The sequence below is a fragment of the Vidua macroura genome, chromosome 6 (genome assembly GCF_024509145.1).
Source record: "Vidua macroura isolate BioBank_ID:100142 chromosome 6, ASM2450914v1, whole genome shotgun sequence".
NCBI lineage: Eukaryota > Metazoa > Chordata > Aves > Passeriformes > Viduidae > Vidua > Vidua macroura.
The window spans coordinates 47,577,057-47,597,902 of NC_071576.1; the positions used below are offsets into that span (position 1 = coordinate 47,577,057).

Sequence of the window (20,846 nt, forward strand, 5' to 3'; positions counted from 1 at the left end):
TGCAGGAGAAGTCTACAGGAAGCACAAGGTAGTGTCCTGGTTTAGGACAAATTAGGGGAAATGTCCTGTCCCCACGACAGGTAGCATCCACAGCTACAACAGAATGAAGCTTGGCTGCACTTAGCTTTCCATTTGTGATAGTCAGACCAGAGCTGAGTTAGGCAATGCTGGAATAAAGGATAGGTAGACTGGACTCTGTGGAGGACTCATCCAGGCATCAGCAGAGCTACAGCTCTTCTGGAAAACAGCTTGGTGCCAAGAGAGAGGAAGGAGAAGAGTGCCAGGTGTTCAGGTTACTCCCATAGTGGGCTGCAGCCAGGCCAGGCGACAGCAGATACCAAACCCTAGACAGTTCCATCAGTAGAACAGTTCTCCAGGATTTGGGCTGACAGCTTAAGGAAAGGTAAGTACTGTACCCCAGAGAAGGATTATTATCTCCGGTCCTTCCTGCTGAGACATAGCTGCTGGGCTGGGCCTCCTTGCATGCATCTGGCTTTCTCCTTGGAGTGACACCAAAGCAAGCACCCAGCTGAGGACACCAAGGTGCTGGCAGGAAATCAGAGCAACTGTTCAACTCCTCTTTCCTCAGCTGACTTGGCAGCAAATATTTGACCGGGAAGAAAGTCAATGGAAAACATTCTTTTGAGGTGTGTTATCTTTATCAATAATCTCTTTAAGGCACAGTAAGTCTTTCATAAGCCTATAACTGCTATGACTGATAACAGTTGCAGTGGATGGTTGAAACAGCAAAAGAAATAACTAACCTGGCATTTATCTTTTGAATCAAAATATAGTATTCTTTCTGACTTCTGTCATGAATTCATCACATACTGGAGTAGTATCGTTCCCTTTCCAGCTATCTGGCTTTTCCTGGTGCCTAATATGCACCTTACAGTGTCCTACAGATGATGTAGGAGATTGTATGGTTTTTACTGTGCATGATCCTGATATGTCCAAAATTCTCCCAAATAAACTTTTACCAGGAAAAGCCTACTTATAAAAATTTTTAAAAGTAAAGCAAGAAATTGTTCGGGAGTAGGAACATTTTTTCTCCTTTTTTGGCTGTAATATTTATAGCTCTTTAACTGTCATAATTAAACCCTTTTCTACTTCATAAACTTGCAGATCTCCAGCAAAATGACCTGGGTGTTTCCCACACGCCACTTCAAGTTTCTTCTAACCATGACAGTCCTCTAGCTGCCAGGAGACAGATCCAGGTAAGATGCTTCCAGCTCCTACAGATATTAATTTAAAAAAAAAAAAAAAAAAAAAAAAAAAAAGAAAAAAAAAAAAAAAAGAAATGAAAGCTCAGGCAAAGCTGAAATCAGTTTATCAATTCCATAAAAAATACAAGGGAAAGCCTGATTATGTTCTGCAGGGGGTTAAACTGTTTACAGAGTCCTGTCAGTATAATGCTGTATAATTCCCAGTAAAAGACCTGACTGAAATACGAAATTGAGAGTGAGCCCACAGGTGCTGTGTTCAGTTTCTCTGTTTACTGGGGGCAGGCAGCAATGCTGTAAAACTCAGCACATCCATAGGATTGCTCTACAAAAGGAAAGGAGATCTCTGTGTTACACTGAGGAATTGATGGTTCAACCATGAACCTACTGAGCTTGATGCCAAAACTAAAAGAGCATCAGAAGATACCCAGTCTATAAGATTTCCTTCTACTTGGTACATACTCATGTCCATACTTGACAGTGTCATACTTCTGGGTTTTTTAAAAGGGAAATGAAATCTGATGGTCCTTAAATTCACTATTTTCCTCCCAAGGGAGGATCACCCCATGTTTTCAGCCCTTAAAGCAAGATTAGCTTTCACTGGGAAAGGGAGTGGGGCTGGCTTTCAGTCACTGGTGCATCAGAACCCCAGCCCAGGGCTGCATCAAAGTGAGCTCACCATGCTTATCAGTTGGTACTGTTAAAATGAAGAAAACAGCATTCATTGCATTTAAGTGTGTGTTCATTTCCTGAACTTCATAGACATAAACTCTGTGTTCTTAAAGCACCATTTTCTGTACATCTGGGTCTTGAAAATCCATGAAGGGTGTTTGACCCTTGTTCCAGTTTCCAGGTACCTTGAAAGAATTCGGTGACTGGGAAATATAGAAACCAGGTAGGCAATATGACCATGCCTTTATTCTCCTTATCTCACAGTAGGTCTCTAGATTGAACCCATCCAGAAGTTTGTTTTGGGGGGCTGGAGCTAAGATCCTTCTGCTTGGTTTGGTCATTGAACACCAGTACAGTTCTTATCTTTTCCAGACAGGAGATGGTGGAACAGGAAAATGTGCGAGGGGCAGGAGGGGTGCTCAGAGATGAGTACTACAGAGCATTTTTAACTCTTCTTACAGCAAAGTATTGCATCTCCTGGGAAGAGATGAAGACTGTGAATACGTGGTTGCCATCCACTGTTTCTCAACTAGGTGGCACCAAACGAAATAGTCCAGCATCACCTGCAAATTAGCAAAAGTGGGTACTTTTTTTTCCCCACTCTGCGTAGTTCTAATGCTGACTCCTTGCTGTGGAAAGTTTGAGGCCAAAACATAAATGCTGTGTTCATAAAGTGATTGATTAAATTGGTGGGGAAACAAAGCCTGTAAAAAGCAAACAATACACAAAGCTGAATACATTCCCATGTGGAAGGAGCAAGAGATTTGGGGCTGCCTATCTCAGGCAAGAGTTGGATCAGACAGCAGCAACAGAGCATGTGGAGAAACAAAGCAGGCAGAGGAAGCTGATCAGGCATCTCTACTTGCTTTCTCTAGAAAAGCAGGATGGCTGCAAATTTTGTTTCTGCTGAGGCACTGTGGATAAGAGGAGATCACACTTGCAAGGGTCGGAGGAGGTGGCTGTTGCTTGAACCTGTCCTCAAAGCCATGTGGCTGAGCTTCACTCCTGGACTGAGAATTCCAGGTGGTGACCCAAAGCAAACCAGGTAGCACTGCTCAAAGGGGCAGACAGGATTTCTACTCTGGACATGTCAAGCTTGAAAACATCTGCTCTGCTCTGTTTTCACAGGCTGAGTACACAAAGTCCCATGTGCTGGGTCACCTGGTGGGGCCACATCTTGGGGCAGGCCCTGCATGATCATCAGCTGCTGGGTTGAAGGAGTCCAGGGAAAAGAGACTGAGAAGAGAGACAACCCAGAACAGTCACCTGGAAGGTGCTCCTGCCCATGGCGGATGAGTTGGATCTTTAAAGTCCCTTCCAACCCATTGTGTGATTCCATGAAGTTGGGCAGTTTTGATTAAGCTAACAGGACATGAGAGCTTAAGGGATGCTGTCTGCAGACATTTAGTAAGTGACTTGGGAAAACAGCAAGATAATATTCGTCATCTCTTAGCTGCCAAGCTGTGCTAAGTTTCTGTGTTTCTACCACCCTGCCAGCCCTCTGCTTGAAGCAGCAAGGGTAAACCTTGGAATTTCTCAAAGACCCCTCAAATAGCTTAAGAAATTATTTGAGTTTTCCATCCTAATGCAGGAAACCTTTTTCCTGATCAAAAGAGGTACCAGAGTGTGGCAGGCTCACCTGTGGACAGTTCCAAGGCAGCAGAAAGAACTTAAAGCTTTGGGTGTGAACAGGATCACACAGTGATCTGAGTAACTCCAGATGTGTCCCAGCCATGCTGTCTCTGCCAGGTTTCTGCCACAGGCCAGACCTGGTCTTCTGGTGGTGTTTAGCATCACCAGGTTTAGAAACAGCAAATCTGCATGTCCCGAAGAGAGTGGGCTTTGGCAGAGGGTGGCTGCAGCCCCTATGGAGTCACCCATCTCTCCCTGTTGTATGAAGAAGAGACCTGGCTGATGAGCCTGGCTGGTTAGGCTTGTAATTCTGCTTTGTTGGGCTGATGGAGAGAAGCTTTAGATTACAGTAAGAAGTAGGATAGGAAAGCTGAATGAGGGAGGTAGTAATAGGATAGCCAGGGGAGGACATGAGCTTAGGTATGAACCTTCACCTTGCTGCTTCTTCAGGCATGTCCTTGGAAGATTTTACTTCCTCTGGAAGCAGCAATGGTTCAGGACAAATGTTTTTGGGTTTTTTCCCTCCAGATTGGAGAAGAATGGAAATCATTGTGATTCTTAGCATCTCCTCAAGGCCAGAGCTGAGAGCAAGCATGGCTTGTGATATTGATTGCAGCTGCTCCCTCTCAACATTGCAAGTTTCTGTGTCCTGGTGTCTGCACAGCCTTCATGTGTTGCAGGAGCATCAGGCTGAGTGAAAGTCCTGGTGAGGCTTTCATCCTGGTGCATTGAAAGGAGCAAGAAAACACTGTGCCTCCCCCTCAAAAATCCCCACAACAGATGATTTGGTGAGGCTTTCATCTTGATGCATTGAAAGGAGCAAGAACACATGGTGTCTCCTCCTCAGAAGTCCCTTAGAAGAGATGATTTCTTTGCAGTCTGGGCAGAGTAAAGAAAATCCTGCTGCTTAAACAGGCTATTTTGTGACAATGGCTGTGCAGGAATGATGGCTGGAAGGCAGAGGCAGTCACAAATGGATCCATCAGCTTTTTGGGGTCCTAAAAGACCATGGCCCTGGAGGAGCTGGCTGCAGCTCTTGGTGGGATGGCAAGCCTGTGACCTGTAACTCTCCATGAGGTCCAGCTGTTTCACCCGTGGCAGGGTGACAGTGTCCTCAGCATCGACTTCATCCTGGCACCAGAAAGCCATCTCACCTTTCTGGCCCCCAAGAAACAGCCATGCAGGTTACTGCCAATGCAGATTCCTCACAGTTGTTTGTCAGCTGCTGAAAGGGGAGATGAACAAATGAGCTGTGGAAGGTTAGAAATACTGAAAAATTCTGGAGCAAACTGCATTCTTTGGCATCCATGTGTGCTCTTGGGCCATACTTGCAGGGGAAAAGAGTGATCAGTGCCCCATAAATCTGACGCCACCTCTGCATGGGGACAGATGCATATGGTGGGAAGCTGTTGGTCGTTTTCTTCCTGGGTTGAGGGGGAATGCCCTGCTGAAAGGCTCCCAGGGCAATAGGTGGCTGCAGCTGCAGGCTCCCTGCCAGCAGCTGTGCCCAGAGTGGGATCTGGAGGCCGATCTCACAGCCAAGACAGCACCATTCATCGGCACTCAATAAACAAAAGTGCCTCACTGTTTTATCCAGGAGATAAGCATGGCGGGCGTGAGATTGCTTTCCCTTGTGTTGTCTGTGCTGAGCGTGGGAGCCTGTGTTGGCTGCCAAAGGAGCTGAGGCACTGCTGCTGTGGCACATGCTGTGGACAGGCAGGGAACAGGGCTGCTGTCAGGCAGCCCCGAGGCTGGAGCCTCACGGGTACTGGGCACTGTGAGATGCTGGTGCTTACTGGAGGCTGCCAGCCCTGCAGGATGTGTTGCAGGAGCTGGGCCATTGTTAAAGCCAGCTCATGACATGTTACTCATTTGAATGCCAGGGTCAACCCAGCTACTCTAAAAGTCACTTTAAAAAGGAAGAAAATTCTACTCCATTTTTTTTTTACACACACTTGTGTGCTTTGAGCATCAGGGACTTTATTCCCAGTAATTGTTCAGCATTTGAATCAAATAGCTACTAAGAAGATGTCTGCAGCCTCTTTTCAAGGAGTAATAGGCAGAGAGAATAGACAGACCACATACACTGGGTTCACCAGTGTGGTCTTGCAGCTTGAGCTTTTGGGAACAACAGAGCTGGGTTTGGGGTTAAGCTGTCCCCTTGCACTCTCCAGCTGCATCCACATCCTCTCTTGCTTCTATACTGTCGAGTATCTGCACAGAAAATTAAACCAGACCAGTGATTTCTGTGTGCTTCCTGCCATCCCAGCCGACAGCCAACTGTGAATCTGTTCATTTTACTCATTCTGTTTGACTATACCCTGGATGCCTCCCCTAACACCTCTGTGCTGTTACCTTTGGCAACACATCCTGTGGTCTCAATGGAGAACAAGATCAGGCTTGGTTGGGATTGATTTTTCCAGAAAACAGTGTTGACTGGTGCTAATTACATTACTGCCTCTTCAATATTTATCAGTTGAATTGTCTACCAGTGCTCTGAGAATCATGTCCAGGCCAAGGGAGCAGTGACCAAGCTTGCCCAATTTTACTTTTTTAAGCGTTGGTTTAATAACCACACGCAGCAGGCACTTGGGGATTTCACTGGCAGTTCACAATTTATTAAAACAGAAAACAATACAAATGGGGAAGGAAACTGAAAAGCAAGACCTCATTAAAGCCTCTTTCTTTGCAGCAGACTGAACTTGACCCATGTCCTTGTAGGGTTGAACCAGCCCACAGCCCCTCTGGGAGGTGGGCTGAAAGCAGTGCAGGATTTCGAGACTCACACAGGACAAGCTTTGTGACAAGCCGAGCACAGACCTGGTCTACTGCTCCTGTGTACACCACGATAACAATGTTGCCTTGTACAGGAGGTCCCGAGCTGCGCTCTTCACCTTCTGTCAGACACAGACAGTGCTGCTTTTGAAGCTCTGTTTTGCACCAAACAGTTTTAAATCCCTTTTGTGTCTGTCAGCAGAAAAAAACTATGTCTGAAAGCAGAGGAAACCTTGACAACCTGGCACTCACTGAATACGAACTTTCTTCCTCTGCTTCCTTTTTTTATGCCCTCTCTTAAATGCTGCCGGAAGAAACGTGTCCTTTGTGCCATGCAGGTTACAAAGAGCAGTTGTTCTTATGCAGCAGAACCAAAAATAAAAATGTGTGATTGCAGCCCTCCTGAGATGCAACACAAAGATGGACAGTGTTAACCTCTTCTTTGCCAGGGGATGGTAACGTCCTGCCAGCACATCTACACTGTGATAAACAGTAACATCTATACCTCAAGCCACACTGAGTTAGTTCAGCTTTTGACTGAGAGGATTCAGCACAGTGAAACCCACTGATGCCTTTACAAAACAGGGCAGAGTGGGGATATGCCACCAAGAAGGAAAGGGGGGAGAAGCAGTTTTGCAGCTGGGGAGTGAGAAGACCTCAACTCCCCCACACTGTTCCCCAACCTGGGAATTCCCGCAGCAGTGCCCACCACAGCAGCCTGCCTGCAACCCAAGCCTTGCTGCCTGTTTTTCCAAGGACATGGTGGAGATAAGATTGTGGGGTTGGATAGACTACTCTGGCATGTCCCTGCCCACTACACTTGCATTTTTCTCTTGTGCTGGATGCTCATCCAATATATGCCCATAAAATGGCCATAGCACACAGGTCTCCTTCCTTGGTCAGGCACCACCCTTCTGGAGGGAGCTTTCCAGCTCCAGTGCTGTATCTTCTCATGCTTTGCTCAGCCCAGGTTGAACAGCACGTGAGAAAAGCTGATCCCCTTTTCACCTATATCCAACTCACTACCATTGATTTCTGATGCTTCACTGGCCTCTGGTTTACATCTCACCTTGGGTTCACCCTGACTGTGATAACAAGCTCCTCTTGTTTTCATGTGTGTGAAGAACTGTGAGGTTTCTGGGCTGTTCATCACGACTCAATATAATTGTCACTTCTCCTGGGTACACAATGTACTCATTAGCTCTACATGCTCCTGGGAGCATCCTTGTAGGCACTCTTTTCTAGTCACCTCCAACTGTGCACTGGTACTCTGCCAGCTTCCATGGGCCCTTGGTACAGAGCTGGAAATCCCACACTCACAGGGTGTGGTGTATGTGAGCAATGAGGGAGGCTCTTAGAGATGTATTCCCCTGGAGATCTTCACCTCTTTCCCCGGTGGTATCACACCTGTGGATGTTACAGAATCACAGAATGGTTTGGGTTGGAAGAGACCTTAAAGATCATCTCACTCTATCCTCCTCTAGTGAACGCCTTCCACTAGACCAGGATAGTCAGAGCCCCATCCAGCCTGGCCTTGAATACTGCTGGGGATGGGACATCCACAGCTTCTCTGGGAAACCTGTTCCAGTGCCTCTCCACCCTCACCACAAATAACTTGGTCATCCCAAGAGGCACAGAGATCTGTTTGGCTGCTCCTGTCCTCCTTGCCTTCATGCTTAATTTCTAAGGCCTGATGAAACAATCTCTGTGGATGTTTTGTGCCAGCAAGCATTCAGATCCCATAATGTTCCTGAGAACTCTAGGTCCACAGTGGAGCCTGCCAACCCCAAAAATCAATGCCTGCCAGTGGTATTGTGGCTTTCCTGAGGGGTAGCAGGCAGCACAGCATGATGATCCAATGGGCACAATGGGCCTGGCTGGTATCCTGAAGAGAATAACAGAATCACAGAATATGCTGAGTTGGAAAGGACCCATACGGATCATCAAATCCAACTCCCGTCCCTGCACAGCACCATCCCCAGGAGTCACACCATGTACCCGAGAATATTGTCCAAACGCTTCTTGTGCTCTGTCAGGCTTGGTGCTGTAACTGCTTCCCTGGGGATCCTGTTCCAGGGCCCAAACACCCAATGGGTGAAGAACCTTTTTCTAATACCCAACCTAAACCTTCCCTGACACAACTTCAGGCCGTTCACTCGGGTACAGACTGACTTCTTAGCTGTCGCTCGCCCCGTGTCGTACCGTGTGCCGCCTCGCAAGACGGCTGTGGGCGCGGCCCGGGGCTGCTCGGGGCACGGCGGGGCAGTCCCGGCATCCCGCGCCCGGCCGGGGGAGGCGGTGGCGATCCCCGGGCGCCCCGGCCCGCGTTGCCATGAGGACGCGGCGGCCGCCCCGGCGGGGAGGGACAGGCGACGGCGGTACCTGCGCCCAACGCGGCCGTAGGGGGCAGAGCTGAGCTGAGTCGAGTCGGGCCGGGCCGCGCCGCGCAGGAGCTCCGCACCCCGCGCCGCGCCGCACCGTCCCCGGTCCCGGCGGGAGCCGCCGCCGCCGCCGCCCGGTAAGCGTGGGCACGGCCCTTCCCAAGCCCTCCGGAGGCGCCGCCGGGGGTCCCGACACCCCTCCTGCCGCCGGCATGCAGCTCGGCCATGCACCCCGGCCTGGCTCCTGCTGCACCGGCCTCGCCGCCGCTTACCGCGGCCCCTCATCTCAGAGGTGTGCCGGCCGCCCTTCCTGCGCCCCCGGGCCCTGGAGGGGCGTCTCCTCGCCCCGGGGTCTGCAGGCTCCCCATGTACCCAACCCCTCCCCGGAGTTGTGGGCTCCCCTTGCCCGCCGCCACTTCCCCTCCTCACCCTGGGGGTTTTAGGTCTTCCCAGCCCCTCCCCTCCTCCCCGGGCTGGCTCCCTGTGCCTGCGTGGGGGTCCCGGGGCTGATCGTCCCCGCTCGCCGTGGTGCGGGGCTTGCCCTGCCGGGCGTGGGGGTTGCAGCCGCGGTGCGCCTTCCTCTCCCCTGCCCGCGCCAGGGACATTGCGGGTGACACGTGTGCGGCTCCACCGAGCCCTTTAGTGCCCCGGAGCTGCAGCTTTTTATATTGAAAGCGATTTCCCAGTTTCTCCGGGCTTCTGATTCTGGGGCGATTCGTAGGATTCCCTGACCGCCCCGGTGGCAGCGCGGGTCCTGCATCTAAGCCCCTCTGAGCTCCTTCCAGACTCTCCTAAGCCAGATCCCTGCCTCTTTGAGGTAGGTCAAGGTTATTGTGCTCTTCACGCAGTGGGTGGGGAAAGTGGACATGTGGAAAGACTGTGGGATTTCCTCAAGGTCACCCTGGGAATTGGACCCCAAGCATCTTCTCTCTTGCTGCACCCTCTGCAGCTGTTGGGTGAGGGTGAAGTTGTGGAAATCGGATTTTCCAGTGCCCCAGCCTTTTCCCTGCAAGGCTTCTTAGCTTTTAGTTTATATACCTTGCCAGGTGTCAGGGCAGGATCCCAGCTATATTTTTTTGGCCTGATGTGTTTTAGCTATTAGATGTTTACAGTTAAATAGTGGCTATTTTTACCATAATATGTTAATCTCTGAGAGTCTCGCTGCTGTTAGGGTCTGACTTTGTGGTGCTGCTGCTGTTGGGATGATATCTGCAGTGATTTTGATTACTGCAAGTAACTGTGGCTTTGCTTCTCAAAGACTTGCTTCTTGGCAGTGCCAAGCAAAAGGCAGCTGAACTAGAGTGGTACTGATAAGGATGTATCCTGTGGGACTTGGGTGGTGGTTGTCTTCTTGTCCTCTACTTCTGTTTTGCTTTGCAGACTGTTATAAACAAAGGAGTAGGCAAGGTTTAATAAGAGGAGTTCCTCTAACCTTTTCCTCAGAAAATAAACACTGGGATTTAATGAGGGTTTACCCTTTTGAATGTCTTGCCTGTAGGATTTTTAACTGCATGCCGCTACTTGTACTTGTTCATACAGGTGCAGTTTTTCTCCTGGTGCTGTGCCCTTCGGCTCATCTGTTCACTGGGTGCCTGTCGTAGTAAGAAGCATTATGTTTTGGGGGTGTTGGCGATTGTGGCACAGATGGATGGCTGAGATGGAAAAGGGCTCAAATCTGTGTTGTAAACTAAAGCCCTGCTCTGCTCTAAAGGAAAGTCTGCAGTCCTGTTTGGTGCCCAGCAATCTTGTTAATATCTTACTAGGATGCCAGAGCCATTGAGCATCTTCCTGCTGCCATTTTAGGAAGGAGTAGTGTGCTGTATTAAGTTACTAAAAGGTAGAAGCCACTGACAGCCTGTCAAGGCTGTTTGCTCCCCTTTTACTGCCAAGATTTAAATTAGTGGGCAAGATGGGGGAAATACCTACCTGGCTGGCCAAGGTGACAGCAACATGTGGAAGCAGCTCCCTGCTCACTTGTGTGTCATGTTTTTTCTTGTAGGTTTCTGCCAGGGCAAAGATGTGATGGAGGCACGGTGACTAGTGGTTGGTGTGCCTTGAAATCTGGGAGCCATAGGATTTGGAGCTGTCTGATAAGGGAAATTTGGGGAAAGTCTTGCTTAGAAGCTGTAAGCATTTCATATTCCTATACAGCTGTTCTTGCCTAACTGTTGTCATCCTGAGAATTGTGAAATATTAGGAGGGAGAAATTTCCCAGAGTAGGGCAGTTGTGTTTCCAGGTGAACACAAAATGTAAATGTTGTGCTGTGTTTAGCTAGAATAAAATCTCTGTGTAGAGCCAACATCCCTGAGCAAGGGCCCAATTCTACAGATTCCCGTGAGAACAGCTTTTCCTTGAAGGTTAAAGCCCAATCTAGGGAACATCGTTGTTGGAGGGTGTGTGATGATCATGCAATGCTGTGAAAATAGTTAAATATCTTTGGCACTTCTTGAGGAATATACCCAGTGTTGATAGCTGGATGTGCAGCTGCAGTGTGAACTACAGTTTGTCCCCTGGATGGGGGAAATGTCAGGAGTGCCAGGAAAGGGGCTGTGACCTGGTGCTGACCCTTTGGACAGCAAAGGGCACAGGGATACAGCAGGAGCTGATGACTCAGCAAGAAGACCACAGACTGTCTGGGTGCACAAACTGTAAGAGTATAAAAACCCAGGAATGCTTTTGTTAGGGGTCCCTCCCCAGAGGCACCAGGTCAAGCTGGTTTTGTGTCACTGCACCACGATTAAATTACTTAGAGGATCCAGACATCTGAGACTGCTGTGGGAAACCCAGGGCTGAGCCAGTAAGGAAACCCTGTCTGACTGTGAGTGTGGTGTGCAGGGAGCCAAAAGGGCCACCCATGGGGTCACTGGAGCCATCTGCTGTGAAGGGACTTTGGTCCCAGCAGTGAAAGTCTTGGAATGGGGGGAGTGTGACTGACAGAGTGGCTCCTGGGTGGTCAGAGAGGAGAGTTTCTTTAACACATTCTGGGTTATGTCTGAATAATCTGCAGCCAGTAGGCTGTAAGATGGGTGATCAATGAGTTATTCCTTCATTCTCAGAAAGGAGTACCTGGGTGTGGAGTAAGGATGCATGGTCTCCATCTTCGATCCTCCAAAGGGTCAGGCCTTGTGTTTGCTGCTGGGCTGGCAGTTACTTGTTTTACAGGTGCTGGCAAGCCTCTGGACTCTCACCCCACTGTGGAAATAAAATGCTCCTGGAGGGTAATTGCCAGATTCACAGTAGCTACTGGAAGTTGGGGTGTCCTTGTGAAGTCTGAGGGATGAAAGGACTCTGTGGTGGGAAGAAAAGTTTAGCATCATTGACCATAACTGCAGAGGGACTCATGTCCCCTGGTGCTGACTAGCAGCAGGTCTGCCTTGTTCCACAACATGCTTGCTTTTGTCACTTGATCGCTGGTCTCACTTGCAGGCAGGGAACTGCAAATCTTTTGCACTGCCAACTTTCCAGTGCCAGCAAGATGTCTTGCACAGAGTGTATCTCTTAATGAGCTGGGTTTATCTGCCTAAAATCATATTGTGCTGTCAGAATGACATAAAAGATATTTGATCTAGGCCCCAAGGGGAAAAGAAAAGGGTTGGAAAAGGGTTGGAAAAATGCAAAATATTTTTGTTCTGTTGTTAGGAGAGCCTGGGCTGCGGAATTGATGTAACCAAACCAGGTTTGGAATGGCTGGGACAAATGATCCTGAGTGCTGCAGTTCATGTGTGTTATCATAGGATGCTAATGCACTGTGAAGGGAGTTTCTACATTTTCCCCTTTTCTAGGCTGTTTCAGAACAGAGAGATATTTCTTCCTAAGCCTGACTTCTTCCTGGCCATCCTTTTTCACAGTGTTTTTTTCCCTGTTGTTTTGTTGTGTGTTTGTTGTTTGTTTGTTTTGTTTGTTTTGGTTTTTGTTGTTGTTGGTTTGGGGTTTTAATTTATTTGGTTTTTTTGGTCTGGTTTGGGTTTTTTTGCTTTATTTCATTGTTTTTCCCTAGAATGAAATTTCTACACAGCTGATGGCCCATCAGTGGTGTCCCAATGGCCCATCAGTGGTGTCCCAGAGCTGAGAACCTTCACCCTTTACTGGAGTAAGTTGATACAGCTCTGGCAGACAGTGGAGCAAATTTAGTTTGCACCAGCTGAGCTTGAGCATCATGTGGGAGCCCTCGAGCAACAGGAAGAGTCTGGTCCCACAGCCTGTTTAGCCTGTCACTTACAAGTTTGTTAATGTCCTGTTAGGCTTCCAGTTGGACCTGTCTTTCTCCCAGCTGCCTCTGCTGTCCTGCTAAAATCTGCAGTGCTGTGTAGGACAAATGTCTGTACTGCTCCTTCTACAGCAACGGTGCAGAATGGGGAAGAATCTGCCTGGTCATAGCATTCTGCCTTCTGCTACTGCAGGTACATAAGGATTGGTAATTATTCCTTTTACATCCACGATGCATTCTCCTAAATCCTTAACTGTGTTTTCAGGAAATGCAAAAGCCTGCTTTAATGCCCGTGTTTGTATATTCAGGCTCTCTTAGAAGTGACCGAACATCTGCAGTACTACAGGTTGGGAAATATGGAATTGTCAATTAGTTATCATGGGAAATGAGCTGGAAATGCTGCCTGTTGTAGGCAGTGCATTGTTTTTATTTGTTGCTCTTGAACATGTTGAACACCATGCCTGTGTTCCATGGTGCATTCCTCATAAATGGCTGCATGGACTCCAGCCTTGCTGGAGACAGTTGGCTTGTCTGTCTACAGTGAGACAACAGGAATGTGACTGCAAGTGCCTGTTCTCTGCCAGAGAGGTGTCTGAGGTCTAACAGGGCAGTGTGTTTTAGCTTCTCTGGCACCGTGATCTAATGAAGCCATCCTCCTTCAACAAGGCTGAATCCTCTGGCTGTACCTGCTTGGTTTGGGGACTGTCACTTGGCCATATCCAGCTAACAGTGGCAGCTTGCTAGAGCTAGCACTGTGTTGCTCCAGCTAATCCTAAAGCAGATAAATATTTTTACCTGTCCTCTTTTATTTGCCTTCCAGCACAGAGATAGCAGGAAGGAGGAGTTGGATTGAGCTGTCCAATGCCAAACTTGGATGTTGCTTTAACCTTGCAGTATTGATTGCCTGGTAGCTTGAGTTATTGTGAAGATAAAGTAACAGGAGGTACAAAAGCTATAGAAAACAAGGCAAAATCCCAGACAAACCTAATGAAAAGACCTTGTCACTCTGGGTGGTTTGGATTTCTGTCTGGCAGTTTCCTCTTACATATCTGCAAATTTAAAAACTTTGAATATTTTCTGTCTTAGGTGGGCTGTCTACGTGGAGATTATATGCTTGGGGAAGGGAGAGGCACCCAGGCAGCAATGCTTGTTCTGTATCAGAAGGAATTGATGGCTTACTGTTTATTTAATTTATGGGATCTCTGTTGATCATAATTTAGTACAGCCTGTGGTGAGCTGCTCACAGGAATGCATTCTTATTCTATTTTGTTAAACCTTTTCGTAACTGTTACTTGTTCTCATTTTGGTAGTCCTGTTGTGGGTGGGTGACTTTATCTTGTCAAACCTTCCTGTGCCCTGCTCCTTCCTTTGGCACTGATGCTGGTGTATGGCATATCAGGAGTGCTGTCTGGATTTTTTTTAATTTCCTGTGTCTGAGGCATTTATCCAGAAGCCAGCAGGAGAGAGGCTGGTTTTGACCCAGCTAAGTTTCCCCATATAATATGAATTTGAAGAGCTGGAGATGACTAAGTCACATCAAAGACTGTGCCTGCCCCACCTGGAGTTTTGACTTTATGTTTGGGGCTCATACTCTCAATTTAAAAGCTGTCCCAGCTATGAGGAGCTTTGTGGACAGGGTGGGGAGAGGGAAGGAGAAGGAAATATTCCCCTCTTATATATGACAGCAATGCTTCTGCACTGGGTGAATAACTGGCTTGGAGGAGGTGTTTGGGAAGAGTTATGTGCTTTTCTTTCTTAATTAGAGCACAAGGATAGGGGACTTCCAGCAAATTATATTAGTAGGAAAGAGGTGCTGTGCAAGTGAGCAATTGGTTTGGATCAAGCCAGAAAGAAGTCCAGTAGCCATGATCCTTATTTTCTGAATTCAGCTGCAGATTTCAGTGAACCCTTTTTGCTTTGACCAGGGGCTGTGAGATCTCCAGGCCGGACGAGTGCTGGCTTCTGTGTGGATAAGTGCCTGGAATGAAGCTGTAGCATATGGTGTGCTTAGTCTGGCCAGACCATCTTCATTTTGCTGCTGCTGCATCTCTGTTCTTGTCACTGTGGCGTCTGACACCTTGCTGCCCTTAATGGGTGTGGAGAAAAGGGCAGTTCCCTGTTGCCTGATGGGTCTGGTGGGATGGAAACACCTTCTTCAACACCATGTGCGGATTTGGAACATGTTTGGTGCCCTGTTCAGTGCTGTTCTCTTTGCTCTGTGATAGGGATTTATAAAAAAGAAGAAATTGTGTTTTAGGGACAGGCTGTGTGGGGGGCTTACTGTGAATTTGGGTCCTACTTTCTCCTTTGCTACAGATTTAGAGCGTGACCTGGGGTAAGCAATAAGTCTCTGATCCTTTCCCTTACAATGCAATGGGAACAGCAGCACTCCAGGAGTTTGCCACTTACAATTGCCATGGCAGCTGTTGCAGAAAGTATGACCTGATCTAGTAAATGGTCTCTTCTTCTGGGTATTTCACCTCCCTTTTTCAGTTTGTGTTGTCTTTCTCAAGGATAGCAGTACTAGCTTCCTTTTCCATGCCCTGGGCAAGCCAAGCTCTTCTCTGTAAGGCAACAGAAGCACTTGTTGTTTACGAAGACTATTTTGTAAGTATAGTAGTTTTTTTAAAGGACATAAAATTCATTGTGTTGGCCCTTCCCCTTTCTCCTTAACTATCCCACTTGCTTTATTAGCAGCTAAATGTGTGCATGACCTGAGCAGCTGTTGTCTTTTTGATGCCCCTTTTTTATTTTTTGCAGAACTTAAAATGTAGATTCTGTGGTGCCTCACACTGGTTCTTCAAAAGTAATGGAGAGCTTGAAGGAAGTAGCTTGGATACTGAAGTGATAAGCACTGCAGAAATGCCAGACACTATATAAACAACTAAACTCAGCCCCCGGCCCTTCCCAAAAGAGGGATGATTTGCAGAAATACTTCAACAGATGGTCTGAATTTGGCTTTGGAAAGGGGGAAGAAATGCTAGGTCGCTGCTGAGCTGCATGTGGGCGCGTGCGTGCATGCGCCGTGCAGCGCGTTCCCTGCCAGCACGCTCGGGGAGGCTGAGCCGGCTGCTCACAGGGCCCCCTGCGCTCAGAGGCACCTGCACATCGCTGCCCAGTCTCTGTGGCTCCGCCGGGGCCGTGCAGAGCTAGGTCCCGTTTTCCCTATGGTGAGGCTCAGCTGTGCCCACTCGTCAGGCTGGTCTGGTGGAGGTGAGCCATGGGCAGTTTGCAGACACACGGAGTCAGCTTGTGGGAGAGAAGCTGCATAACTGCTGTGCAGCTTGTGAGATCTTGCTTGGCACACGGCTGAGATTGTAGGAAGGCTGTAGGGTCATCTGACACTGGGTTGTCCCTAGTGCTGCTGCAGTGTCCTGGACCTGTGTCAATGCAAATTGAGGTGGTGTGGAGCTGAAAACAAATGGATCAGCTGTGGTAAAGGGCATGTGCTGTTTGGACACACCTGTGCATACATGTGAGCTGGCAAACTTGCTGGCAGCTTGAAAGAGCATAGGAAAGGGTTTAAATGTCATGGCTGGGAACCCTAATGAACTCTGGCAGAGCTGGCTACTGTGGCCAGCCTCCCCTCTTCCTCTCTGCAATGAGATTACTGCTCTTGAAGGGGAGGGAGAACGTGTTTCCCCCAGAGTGCTGCATCACGTCTTGAGTGGGCTATGCGCTAGGGCATGCAGGTTCCCATGTCACTTGTCACAGCTGACTCCAGTTGGGTTTTGGATTGGAGCCCAGAAGTCCTTGTCCAAGGACCTCTGGAGCAGAACAGTGTGTCTAATTCCTGCATTGCCAAACTGTTGCTAGTCTTCCAAGACAGGGTGCCTGTTCCACTGCTCACTGGCATGACAATTCTGTGTGTCTACTGCTGCCTGCTGTTGCTGCCATGTGCTTTTTGTGAGACAGAGTTGGTAATTAGAGCAGAGTTGTGAGATACCCTTCAGGAGTGTTTTTCATTTGGAAACTTCTTGAAAACAGGTCTAATTCTCAAGCAGTGCAAGATGAATTGCTTCCCTGAGGATATGTCAGATAAATCCTTTTGGATGCATGTGTCACGTAGCAGCACTGCCCTGTGCATGTGGAGTAGCCAGATGAGACATCTGATATTCAGAGAATGACTTTCCAAGTTTAATATACTTCACTTTTTCATCTTTTCCCTTTCTTGTGTTACTCATCTCCCTGCACTCTGTTAGGTGAGCAGGACTAGATGTGTTTTCATTTGTCTGTAGCCTCCAAAATACATTGTCTTCCTGCTGGGAATGCCTTGCCTGCCTTGCAGCCTGCTGATTCACAGCACTCTGGGTGAGCAGGGAGCTGGTGAATGGATTATGCCACAGACTCCTGAGCCATCAGATGGTGGTTGCAGTCCCCTTAACAATTCTTCTGCTTGTCACAGAGTGTGTATGAGTTTCCCTGTAGGAGCTGCTAACCTCTTCAGAAGCAGCATGACCCATGTGGGGCTGCTGATGTGTGTTCTAGCAAGGAACCATTTTGCAGTGATCTGAACATTTTTGGCGTAAGCAAAGCAGCTGAGGTGGGAGGCGAGAAGGGCTGTTGGCAATGCAGGAGAGGAGCAGTTGTGTTCACGTACCCCTACAGCAAAGGGACTGGCAGCAGCAGTGTCTTGTGGCTGAGAGGCAAGGAATAGTGGCATTTCTTCTAGTGCACTGGGAGCACTAGTGAAATTCTGCCTTTGGTGCTGAGAAGTAATAAGCTTTGTTCTTCAGAGCGGTTTCTATCTGCTGTTGCAAAGTGTTTGGAAGGCTGGGAAATGTCCTTTTGTTATCCTGTCAATTCTCCATGTCTGGTCCCTTGTACAAAAGACCTTGGCTCTAGTAGGCAGCTGAGCTTGCAGCCTGTACACCACTGTGGGCATGCTTACGTGGTGGCTCCTGCTTGATGCTTCTCTGTCACTTTGCCTTAGGTGGAACCTAGCTCCTAAGTCCAAAGGGTCATGCAGGAAGGATCCATCCTTTCATGCCCTGAGGTCCTGCTTCATTCACCTGTGATATTTTAGTGTTGGTTCCCATGCCCATGGCTGATGCTCTCAGTGCACTGTGGCTTTGCTACAGGGACAGGATGCGGGGTTTGTGGGATGCTTTGCAGTTCCAGCCAAAGAACTGCTGGGATCTTTGGGATGCTTGAGTGACAGCTATCAATCAGTTGACATACAGACCCACAGGGCTCTGGGTTAATAGGCCTTTTAAATAATTTTGTTAAGGGCCCAGAAGCCCTTATATCCCAGGTTTCTCTGGAGGGATTCTTGTTCTGTTTTATTGTTGTATATTAGTTTACTCTATCGGTGCACTCAGCAAGCTGCTGCAGGCCGCTGCCAAGAGGAACAGCCCTGCTTCTACTCTTGCCTCTCTCTGCTTATGTCAACACAAGCATTTGTGTGTTCATAGCTGTGCGTGACCTGGGAATAGGCCTGGTCCAAAATGAGTTCTTTGAGTTGCTGGGGAAAGGAAGAGCAGTAGTCTGAAGTTATGCTGGACAAGTGTTTGAGTAACCACAGTCTCTGCTAGGAAAGTAAATAATGTGGCATTTTCCAGGAGCTAAAAATCCCTGATACTGTTCCCTTCATGAAAATCTTTGCACCTTCTCCGCCAACACACCGTCAAGACTGCACCAAGCCTGTACCAATGCCTCTTTGTGCAGAAAAAATTGTGTTGTGGTACCCTTCCATGGCACTGGCTCTCACCTGGTGCCTGGTTGTAGATTCTCTCTTTGTTGTGGAGAGACAGCATCATGCATTTATAACACTTGAAATTCACATAGCATAGCAGCCAGAGAAAGGTGGTGGCTTTTCACACCTGTTAGGAATGGCCCTAAGATGTGCTGCCAGATGCATCCAGTACAGGAAGAAGTGATAAGAGACAGGGAAGAAAAACCCATGACCTTTGCTTTGCTCTAGCAGAGTCCCTAGTGCTTACAGGAAAAGCACATCCTTCAGAAAGTGCTTGGTGAGCATGTGTCCTTGGAGGTGCCAAGAAATATGACCAACTTCCTCTCGTCTTCCTTTCCTTCTCTTGCATGCCAGGAAGTGGTGACAGTTCCTAGCAGACACCACAGTGTAAACATAGCTGATGCTGTGCCTTCTTCTCCAGGGGTGACAGAGTTAAGGGATCTGCTTACCCTTGGGCTGGAGAGATGGGAGGCCTCTCTCTGAGCATATCTGAACCTTGCTGGGATTGTATGTCTCTCTCCTGCTGTCCTATTGCTTCTCCCTGCTGCAGCCTGTCCTGTTTCTGAAGGCTCTGTTGCCATTTTGACATGGGAGGTGCAACTCTCCCTTCTGCCTGCCTCCATTGCCAGATAGGTTTAGGGAGTGTGTTGGGGTTACCTAACTTGGTTAAAGTCCCACTGCAGGCTCTGCATGCCACCTGTCTCGCTGAGCTGTCATGGCTGACTTTGGGGTTGGGGAGGAGATGGGGCTGTATGAGGAGCATTACATGGCTGGATGATGGGTGACTTGCAGCCCTTGGTGCTGCTCCAGGGCTTGAGGCTGCTGCTACCATGTGGTACTTTGGGAAGGGGGCTGCCATCAGGGTCCCAGGCTCACAGTCCCAAAGCAGCAGGGTGTCATCCCAAGGCTTGTGATGTGCTCTGGGCCACAGAGATAGGAACAGACAAGCTGGCTGGCCCTTTGGAGAGAGCATCCTCTGTCTGTCATTGCACCGAGGGCTGGGTGAATGAGCAGGGATTAGCCAGGCAGCAGCTGGGCTGAGTGAGCTGTAGGGTGCCAGCCGCAGCGGTCCTGTGCCTCTCCAAAAGCTGTGACAAGGCAAGTACTCTCCAGTGTCTCACAGCTATTATGAAGAAGCCTGCTTTGCTGCACCCTTCTCTCCCTTTGCCCTCGGGGCATGCTGGGCTTGTTTGAATTAATATAATTAGCACATGCCTTATTAGCTCACTATGGCACAAAGAACTCGTGTGTATTTGTAGCCAGGTTAAGCAGCTGCTATTAATTTAATAACTGTGTCCTCCTTAGTGCATGGCAACAGTTAGTCACTGGTGGTGACTCAGGACCAGCCAGTATGGAGGAAATTTGGGCGAGGTGTGTATGTGTGTGGTTCTCTTTTATTGTGTTGTATTTTTATTAATGAGAAGAGCTGTGAGGAAATTAGCAGCAGGCGCAGTAGATGGAAGGGAACTTTCAGTGCAGGTTTACTAAACAACCAGCCCTGTCTATTTCCTGTGCTCTACACTGTTGGTAGAAAAGGATCTGTAGAATGAATCAGCGAAATATGACACAAACTGGGAGGCAGAAATTTACAGAAATAAACTTTAGCAACCCACGCTTGAGCTCTGCTCCAATCAGGTTATATGCTAGGTACTGATAGTAATTTTGCTTCATTGTCTACCCTATTTCCCCTTGGTGATTTTGAGGCAGAGGAAGTGGCTAGTATATTCTGGTGCTGCTCGTGTTTGAGACTGCGAAAGAGCAAGGTTCTTGTAAAAGGACAAAAATAGTTGCAACTAATTTCATTTACTGTAGCACTGTGGTCCTTGGTTCCTTTTACTGTTCTGGGTCTTGCCATGCACAGCACTTAGCTAGGTCCCATGAAATGCTTCCAAGATGCTTGCTACCAGATGTTTGGGGGGTTTGTTTTGGTTTTGTTGTTTGGTTGTTTTTGGGTTTTTTTCTTCCTTTTTTCACAGAAGCTGCAGGTTATGGTTTGTGCTCCACCACTCTGGAATGATGCAGACTGAGTCCAGGATGGTTATATGTATCTCTGTTCCAGTAGTTCTGCATGTGGGATAGTAAAGTCCTGCACTGATTCTAAAACTAGTGAGTTAAGCATTTGGGGGGCTTTTTTCAGCCAAGACCACCATGCATGCACAGGAGACTTCCTGCATTTCTTCTCTTCTTCCCCCTTCTTCAGTAATCACAGGTTGTGCTCTTTGTGGTGAGCATAAGCTGGGAGGAGGAGCAGGAAGAATGG

The 20,846-nt window shown here is 48.3% G+C and overlaps 2 protein-coding genes across 5 annotated transcripts in view; one reads left to right on the forward strand and one right to left on the reverse strand.

The window, feature by feature from the left end:
• Positions 1-9,212, reverse strand: part of RPLP2 (ribosomal protein lateral stalk subunit P2) — a 33,460-nt gene extending 24,248 nt beyond the window's left edge. The window contains exon 1 of the mRNA XM_053981493.1: positions 9,209-9,212. The gene's annotated coding sequence lies outside the window, so the exon portion shown is untranslated. The remainder of the gene's footprint in view (positions 1-9,208) is intronic.
• SLC25A22 (solute carrier family 25 member 22) overlaps positions 8,563-20,846 on the forward strand; it is a 51,103-nt gene continuing 38,819 nt past the window's right edge. The window contains exons 1-2 of one of the 4 annotated variants that reach the window (XM_053981485.1): positions 12,704-12,774; positions 12,926-13,084. The gene's annotated coding sequence lies outside the window, so the exon portion shown is untranslated. Of the gene's footprint in view, positions 8,821-9,418; positions 9,501-12,703; positions 12,775-12,925; positions 13,085-20,846 lie in introns of those variants that run through there. The other 3 variants (XM_053981487.1, XM_053981484.1, XM_053981486.1) reach the window with 3 other exon arrangements.